The sequence below is a fragment of the Phyllobates terribilis genome, unplaced genomic scaffold, assembly GCF_046119375.1.
Source record: "Phyllobates terribilis strain yellow unplaced genomic scaffold, ASM4611937v1 Scaffold_4__5_contigs__length_816908805, whole genome shotgun sequence".
Lineage (NCBI taxonomy): Eukaryota > Metazoa > Chordata > Amphibia > Anura > Dendrobatidae > Phyllobates > Phyllobates terribilis.
Genome location: NW_027362764.1, coordinates 88,203,990 through 88,213,682, shown reverse-complemented (window position 1 = coordinate 88,213,682; position 9,693 = coordinate 88,203,990).

Here is a 9,693-nt window from a genome sequence, read left to right as displayed (position 1 = left end):
AGGGCGAGAGAGAAGAAATCTATAATTTGGTTCTACACCATCTCATGTAAAGCTGGATCTTCCAAGTGTACATGGCTTCAGTTTGTACATTACATATAATGCTATCTCTTACCCAATAACGTACATAGCGGAATACATTACAAGCAAGGCTAAAATGCCACCTAGTGGTCACAAGCCGAACTGTAGCTGTTAAATCCACAGCAATCCACCACTGGAAAGAGCATGTTCTATAGTAACAACGTCCATCTTACCAGATCTTATGTGTTCACTTTTCAACTTTCACAGGCATGATATATTTCTATATTGCTATCACAGTTATTACACTACACCAGGGATGCACAACCGGGGTCCCATGTGCCAGTCTGTGTGGCCCCCCACAATCGTCTGGTCACAGACATGTTTGTCTGATCCTGGTGGCTGTTCACACATGCTTTTTACATCAGACAGGAACAGGGCGTAGTGCAGAGGTAGGGCTCACAATGCAGCTTTTACGCACACCCCCGTATAGTTGTAGAAAGGGGGTCTCCGTTTGGGCCACTCCTGAAAGGAGCAGATGACATGGAGAGGTGGCCGTATATGTGTGTAGGACAATTGCTCGCATGGTCTAAGTGTGAACAGAGAAGAGATTCTCTCCGTAGCCGGGAGTCCTAGAAATAGAACCAGCACATATCAGACATTTATGGCATATATTTTCTATTGACATAAATGTCTCCGATGATGGCAATACCTAGAGATGAGCAAAGCTGCCGAGGTTCAAATACAGCAGAAGGCTCCAATATGGCGGGGAAATCAATGTATTTGGATCAAATTTATTCGATCTAAACTGAACATTCCTTATTATTAAAAAAAAATTAACCTCACCTCTTATCTGTCCTGCTGCTTCATTGTGAAAAAGCCAAAAGAGTACATTGTGCCGGAGAGAGGAAAGAAGAAGCTGGATAGTGAGCCGCCGCCGGACAGGTGAGCACAATTCTCTTTTTTTATTGTTTTAAAACTTTTTTCCTGGTCCTCTACTATTCAGAGGAATGGCTGTCATTCTGCTGAATTTGCACAAAAGAAAATTGCTAAAATATTCAGATAACGGGAAAAAAAAATGGGGGGCAAAACTTGAAGCAAATTAAATTTTCCTTGAACAAATTCTCTCATCTCTTGTAATACTCCTCATATGTGAGTGTGTTGAGCGCATGCTATGTGATCCGGGCAGGGAGGAGGTGAGCGCTGACCATCTCCTACTTTGAATGGTAGATCCTAAGAGATTTATACACTGCTCAAAAAAATAAAGGGAACACTCAAATAACACATTCTAGATCTGAATGAATGAAATATTCTCATTGAATACTTTGTTCTGTACAAACTTGAAAGTGCTGACAACAAAATCACACAAAAATCATCAATGGAAATCAAATTTATTAACCAATGGAGGCCTGGATTTGGAGTCACCCCCAAAATTAAAGTGGAAAAACACACTATAGGCTGATCCAACTTTGATGTAATGTTCTTAAAACAAGTCAAAATGAGGCTCAGTATTGTGTGTGGCCTCCACGTGCCTGTATGACCTCCCTACAATGCCTGGGCATGCTCCTGATGAGGTTGCGGATGGTCTCCTGTGGGATCTCCTCCCAGACCTGGACTAAAGCATCCGCCATCTCCTGGACAGTCTGTGGTGCAACGTGACGTTGGTGGATGGAGCGAGACATGATGTCCCAGATGTGATCAATCGGATTCAGGTCTGGGGAACGGGGGGGCCAGTCCATAGCTTCAATGCCTTCATCTTTCAGGAACTGCTGACACACTCCAGCCACATGAGGTCTGGCATTGTCCTGCATTAGGAGGAACCCAGGGCCAACCGCACCAGCATATGGTCTCACAAGGGGTCTGAGGATCTCATCTCGGTACCTAATGGCAGTCAGGCTACCTCTGGCGAGCACATGGAGGGCTGTGCGCCCCTCCAGAGAAATGCCACGCCACACCATTACTGACCCACTGCCAAACCGGTAATGCTGAAGGATCTTGCAGGCAACAGATCGCTCTCCACGGCGTCTCCAGACTCTGTCACGTCTGTCACATGTGCTCAGTGTGAACCTGCTTTCATCTGTGAAGAGCACAGGGCGCCAGTGGTGACTTTGCCAATCCTGGTGTTCTGTGCCAAATGCCAAGCGTCCTGCACGGTGTTGGGCTGTGAGCACAACCCCCATCTTTGGACGTTGGGCCCTCATACCACCCTCATGGAGTCGGTTTCTAACCGTTTGTGCAGACACATGCACATTTGTGGCCTGCTGGAGGTCATTTTGCAGGGCTCTGGCAGTGCTACTCCTGTTCATCCTTGCATAAAGGAGGAGGTAACGGTCCTGCTGCTGCGTTGTTGCCCTCCTATGGCCCCCTCCACATCTCCTGGTGTCTGCTCCATGCTCTGGACACTGTGCTGACAGACACAGCTACCCTTCTTGCCACAGCTTGCACTGATGTGCCATCCTGGATGAGCTGCACTACCTGAGCAACTTCTGTGGGTTGTACTGTAGGGCACCGCCTCATGCTACTGTACCTCTAGGGGTGAGAGCAATGGCAAAATGAAAAAGTGACCAAAACAACAGCCAAAAGGGATGAGAACAGAGAAATGGTCTGTGGCCACCACCTGCAGAACCGCTCCTTTATAGGGGGTATCTTGCTAATTGCCAATAATTTCTACCAGTTGTCTGTTCCATTTGCACAACAGCAGGAGAAATTGATTCACAATCAGTGTGGCTTCATAACTGGACTGGTAGATTTCACAGAAGTGTTATTGACTTGGAGTTACATTGTGTTGTTTAAGTGTTTCCTTTATTTTTTTGAGCAGTGTATAATGCATTGAATAAGGGGTGCAAGAAATGATTAGCAGCCACTTATGTCACCTCCCTTAGTGTGTTGCTAAGCTGTGCCCTGAATATTGATAGCACAGATATGCCCTTCTTTACCTTTTCTTTTGGATTGGCATATCCCAAGAAAATCAGCTTAAAAAACATTTTTTATGTTAGTCTGTTGGGAGATGTTTATGCCATGTGTCTATATGTGGCCAAAGTGGTTTGCAGCCTAAGGTTTTACAGTGTCACGAAGGGTGGACACATCTTTAGTTCCTAATTATTTATTAGACAGGAGAACTACATAGACAATAATTGCACTGCACGAGTCTCTAAAGTCTTAAAGTGCTCCTCAGTCATGGTCAGGGGAAGTCTTACTTTTATAAGCCAACCAACAAATAAGATTCAGGGATAGTGAATGTATATCACATCTATAAAACTTCACTAACTGTAGAGAATCCTATAAAGCATATTCTCCGGCAGCTGTGCACACATGGGTTTCAGCTGTGGCCTCAGCGGTTAGCTTCATCTGGTGCTCAAATTTCTCTATGGGTAGAGCAATAGTACAAACATTTTAGGCAGGTGTAGAAAAAATTCTGAAAAGTAAGAATGCTTTTGAATAAAGAAGTGTTTATGTTTATCAATAAAGAAAATGAACAAAAGAGGAATCTAAATCAAATCATATTTGGTGTGATCTGATCACCCATTATCAACACAGCATCTATTCTTCAAAAACTGTGTGCAAGTGTGTCTAGAACTCTGCAGGGAGGTTGTCCCCAACATATTGGAGAACTAACCACCAATCTTCTGTGAATGTTGAGTTGCACAAATCCTTCCGCCTTACCATGTATTTTCAGACCGACTCGCTGATGTTGAGATCAGGGCTCTGTGGGGCCATATCATCATATCCAGGACTCCTGGTTTCTTTTTATTTTAAAGATCATTCTTAATTACATTGGATGCATGTCTGGGATCGTTGTCCTGCTGCAGAATAAATTTGGAGCAAATCAGACGCCTCCATGATGTTACTGTATGATGGATAAGTATCTATTTCTCAGCATTGATCCTGACAAAATCCCCAACTTCATTTGCTGTAATACAGCCCCAAACTGGCAAGGACCCTCCACTATGTTTTACCACCTGCAGACACTCATTATTGTACCACTCTCCAGCCCTTCGGGAGCAAACTACCTTCTGTTACAGCCAAATATTTCCCATTTTGACTCATCAGTCCAGAACACCTGCTACTATTTTTCTGCACCCCAGTTCAAATGTGTTTTGTGCATAGTTGAGTCACCTGGCTTGGTTTCCATATTGAAGATTTGGTTTTTGGCTGCAATTCTTCCATGAACACTATTTCTGGCCAGACTTCTCCAAACAGTAGCTTGGTCCCACTGGTTGCTGCAAGTTCTGAGCTGATGGCACTGCTGGACATCTTCCAATTTTTAAGCGACATAATGCAGGAGATGAAAGAGACATTATGCTTAAGTTTCCTTGGTCAACCATTGTGTCTCTGGTCCTCAATGTTACCCAATTCTTGGTGATTCTCCAAAAAGAGCTTGAACAGCACATTTGCCTAGGGGAAACCTTGCTGATGCAGTATAACAACCTTGTATTTTGTTGCTGTGTTCAGTCTTGTCATGGTGTATGACCTGTGACATGAAATTGTCTTTCACAACTTTACCTGAAGCGCCTTTCAGACATCAGTGTTTTGAGTACGTGTGGTGTCCGTTTACACACGCTGCAGACACTGACACATGTAGACCCATTCAAATGAATGGGTCTGTGCTCGTCCGTGTTTACACGGACCGTGTGTCTGTGGGCAAAACACGCTGACACGTCTATTATTTTCTCACAGCACGGGCTGCAAAATGTCCAACACACGTGCACAGTGATGACACACGGATGACAGCCGGGTCTCATCAGTGTGACACGTACTGGTGCTTGGGAATTGGTGTACTGTTAACGCTGTTCCAAATGCCGGGTGCTGAACGCTGCTCTCATCATTGTCCCCTGCTTGTGCTCCCATCAGCACCAGCAGAGGACAATGATGAGAGTAGTATTCTGTTCCCGATGTGTCCTGGTGTAAAAATAAGAATAAAATTAAAAAAAAACCTTATACTCACCTGTCCGGGGAGAATGACTCACTCCAGCGAGCGAGCCCCAATGCAGCGCTGAGCTTAGTGAGTGACAGGACACCTAGTGTCTTCTCTGCGTGAGCGGTCAGGTGGATTACAGCGGGGGCCATCTTCGGACAGGTGAGTATAAGAATTTTTTAATTTTATTCTTATTTTTACACCAGGATACAGCAGGAGCAGAATACTACTCTAGTCATTGTCCCTTGCTAGCGCTGATCGCAGCTCAAACAGGGGACAATGATGAGAGCAGCGTTCAGCACCCGATGCTTGGGAACAGCGCTAACTGTACCGCTGATTCCCAGGCGCCAGTACGTGTGATACTGATGCGGCACAAAGTTGCCACACATATCACACACACGGACATCTCTGGTACTAGTTTGTCCAGTACCGGAAATATCCAGACGTGTGAAAGAAGCCTTAGTGGCAGAGTTTGACTGTTCCTCACCCAGTTTTAAGCCTCCTGCACAGCTGTTTCTATTTCAGGTAATGATTATTTTTATATATAGGTTGAAACAATGACCATTTTCACCTGTTTAGTATAAGCAGTTACTCATATACCTGACTATAATCCTACAAAATCTCTAACTTTGTGAAAGTGTACCTAGCAGGATTGATCATTTGACGCAGTTAAGAAGGCAAGGCAGGGTCACACCAAATATTGATTTGAATTACATTTCTCTTTTGTTTAATTTGCATTGTTTATTTTTATCAATATTAACACTTCTAATTTTGATGCATTCTTACTTTGCAGTATTTTTCCCCACACCTACCTAAAAGTTTTGTGTGTATCTATATCTATCTATATATACACACTCTTGTCATTTAGCCTTAAAGGGAACCTGTCACGTCCTGGTTACCCTCTACACTGCCCCCATAGCATTGTTAGTGATGCAATGTGCATCGCGAACAAGATTTTTCCATTAAAATTGGTTCAGCTATAATGATTTTATAACATTTAATATACTGCTATGGGGGCAGTGTAGAGGTTCACCAGGACGTGACAGGTTCCTTTAAGGCTAAATGACAAGAGTGAACATTGCAAGATTCGAGGCTTGCTAAAAAGTCAATATTGACTTTAAGGATTGCTACTTCCAATGGGTGGCGCTAGAGTTCAAGTCTTCCTCTCTGAGGAAGCAATTTGCATATTTAAATTAACCAGAGGAGCATGTGTGGCATACAAGTCTCCTCATTCTGACATGCCAGGCCTGGAATGTCACTCTCCACAAGGAGAGACTTACAATAAATGTAATGCCAAATAATTCGGTTGGGATTATTTTCTCCTCCTGAAACATGGTTACTGATGTTTACATAAACTTGTACATGTATTTTTAAGCTAACAAACTAGCATCAGCTTTATACTGCACTTGTATACTTTATAATAGGGACGGACTTCTGCAGGCCTTAGTATTCAGGTTAATTAATACTTACAGGTTAGACTCCCCGACATGTTTCACCAAACTGGTGTCAGCAAGGGTGTAATGTTCAAGCCAGGTTTTTAAAAAGTCAGTTTTGACTAATGGCACATTTAGACCCGCGAATCAAGGTCATTAACCCCTTTACCCCCAAGGGTGGTTTGCACTTTAATGACCGGGCCAATTTTTACAATTCTGACCACTGTCACTTTATGAGGAAATTACTCTGGAACGCTTCAACGGATCCCGCTGATTCGGTTTTTTCGTGACATATTGTACTTCATGATAGTAGTAAAATTTCTTCGATATCACTTGCGTTTATTTGTGAAAAAAAACGGAAATTTGGCGAAAATTTTGAAAATTTCGCAATTTTCAAAATTTTAATTTTTATGCCCTTAAATCAGAGAGATATGTCACACAAAAATAGTTAATAAATAACATGTCCCATATGTCTACTTTATATCATCACAATTTTGGAACCAATTTATATATTTTTTTTATTAGGGAGCTATAAGGGTTAAAAGATGACCAGCGATTTCTCATTTTTACAACAAAATTTACAAAACCATTTTTTTTAGGGACCACATCACATTTGAAGTGACTTTAAGGGGTCTTTATGACAGAAAATACCCAAAAGTGACACCATTCTAAAAACTGCACCCCTCAAGGTGCTCAAAACCACATTCAATAAGTTTATTAACCCTTCAGGTGCTTCACAGGAATTTTTGGAATGTGGAAGAAAAAAATGAACATTTAACTTTTTTCACAAAAATGTTACTTTAGACCCAATTTTTTTTTTTATTTTCGCAGGGGTAACAGGAAAAAATGGACCCCAAGATTTGTTGTGCAATTTCCCCTGAGCACGCAGATACCCCATACGTGGGGAAAAAACACTATTTGGGCGCACGGTAGAGCTCAGAAGAGAAGGAGCGCCATTTGACTTTTTGAATGTAAAATTTGCTTGAATAATTAGCGGACGCCATGTTGCGTTTGGAGAGCCCCTGATGTGCCCAAACAGTGGAATCCCCCATAAGTGACACCATTTTGGAAACTAGACCCCTCAGGGAACTTATCTAGATGTGTGGTGAGCACCTTGAACCCCCAGGTGCTTCACAGGAGTTTAGAACATTGATCCGTAAAAATAAAATTTTCACATTTTTCCCACAAAAATGTTTTTCAGCCCCCAATTTTGCATTTTCATAAGGGTAACAGGAGAAATTGCACCATACAGTTTGTTGTGCAATTTCTCTGAGTAAGCAGATACCCCATGTGTGGGGGAAAACCACTGTTTGGGCGCACGGCAGGATTCGGAAGGGAAGGAGCGCCATTTGACTTTTTGAATGTAAAATTTACTTGAATACTTAGCGGATGTGCTCCTGATGTGCCTAAACAGTGGAAAAACCCCACAAGTGACACCATTTTGGAAACTAGACCCCTCAGGGAACTTCTCTAGATGTGTGGTGAGCAGCCTGAACCCCCAAGTGCTTTGCAGAAGTTTATAACATGGAGCCGTGAAAATAAAATAATCAAACTTTTTCCACAAAAATAATGTTTTAGCCCCAATTTTTTTTATTTTCACAAGGGTAAGAGGAGAAAATGGACCCCAAAAACTGTTGTGCAATTTCTCCTGAATACGCCAATACCCCATATGTGGGGAAAATACAGTGTTTGGGCGAACAGCAGAGTTCAGAAGAGAAGGAGCATTGTGTGACTTTTTGAACGCAAAATTGGCTGGAATTGAGAGCGGACGCCATGTCGCGTTTGGAGAGCCCCTGATGTGCCTAAACAGTGGAAACCCCACACAAGTGACACCATTTTGGAAACTACACCCCTCAAGGATTTATCAAGGGGTATAGTGAACATTTTGAATCCGGAGGTACAACACAGAATTTGATAACATTAGGTCATCATATTGAATAAGTTGTCATTAGTCTTGAGCGCAAGTGCTCACTACTTGAGTTTGCATCAGGTACACTGGTATGCACCATGTATCGCGCGTGCTTGAGGGACATGCGAGTCCCCGCTCGCATGTTTCATGGTTATTAGACACCCCAAAAAAAAACATGCGAGGATCGCTCGTGCATGGCAGGCAATCCCCGCAAGTTTTTTTTGGCCACGAAGCATATGGGGCAGAGACTCGAGCACCCGCGATAGTCAGTGCATTCCTGAGCACCCGATGCAAACTCAAGTAGCGAGCACTTGCGCTCAACACTAGTCGCCATATCGTCCTCTCTTTTTTTTTTCACTTTTGAAAAAAATCCCAACCCCATCACAACCCTAACCCTAGAATTTATTTTTTACGCCGTTCCTCATACGGTATAAGTGATTAGACGACTTTATTCTTTGGGTCGGTTCGATTACAGCGATATTAGAATCATATGGGGTTTTTATGACTGACAGCTGTCACACACTAGTTTTTGCATCGCCATATTTTGAGAGCTATAATTTTTCCATATTTTGGCCGACAGTCATGTGACGGCTTGTTTTTTGCGGGATGAGTTGACGTTTTTATTGGTGCCATTTTCAGGCACGTGACATTTTTTGATCGCTTTCTATTCCGATTTTTGGAAGGCAGAATAAACAAAAACCAACAATTCCATTTTTTTTTATTTTTTTTTAATGGTATTTTTTTAATGCTGTTCCGCGTGTGGTAAAATTCATAAGGCAGCGTTATTCTTCGGGTCAGTACGTTTACAGCGGTACCACATTTATATTGTTTTTCTAGGTTTTGGCGCTTTTACACAATAAAAGCCATTTTATAGAAAAAAATATTTTTTTGCATCGCTTTATTCTGAGAGCTGTAACTTTTTTATTTTTCGGCTAATGGAGCTGTATGGCGGCTTGTTTGTTGCGGGACAAGATGACGTTTTCAGCTGTACCATTTTTATTTATATTCGTCTTTTTGATCGCGTGTTATTTCATTTTTTGTTTGGCGTTATGATGATAAAGCATTGTTTTTTGCGTGTTTTTTTTTTTTTTTTTACAGTGTTCACTGAAGGGGCTAACTAGTGGGACAGTTTTATAGGTCAGGTCGTTCCAGACGTGGCGATACCAAATATGTGTACTTTTATTTTATTTTTTTTTTCATAATATTTATTGATGGGTACATTATATTTTTATTTTTGGTGGATTATTTTTTTCAAGATTTTTACAAATTTTTTTTTTCATTTTTTAACACTTTTTGTACTTTTATTCTGTGTCCCACTCTGGGACTTTCACTTTTTTTATTCTGATCGCCTGTATAGCACAGGAATGCAGCACCATCCCTGTGCTATACAGGCTGTCAGTGCTGCACTGCGCATGACCAAA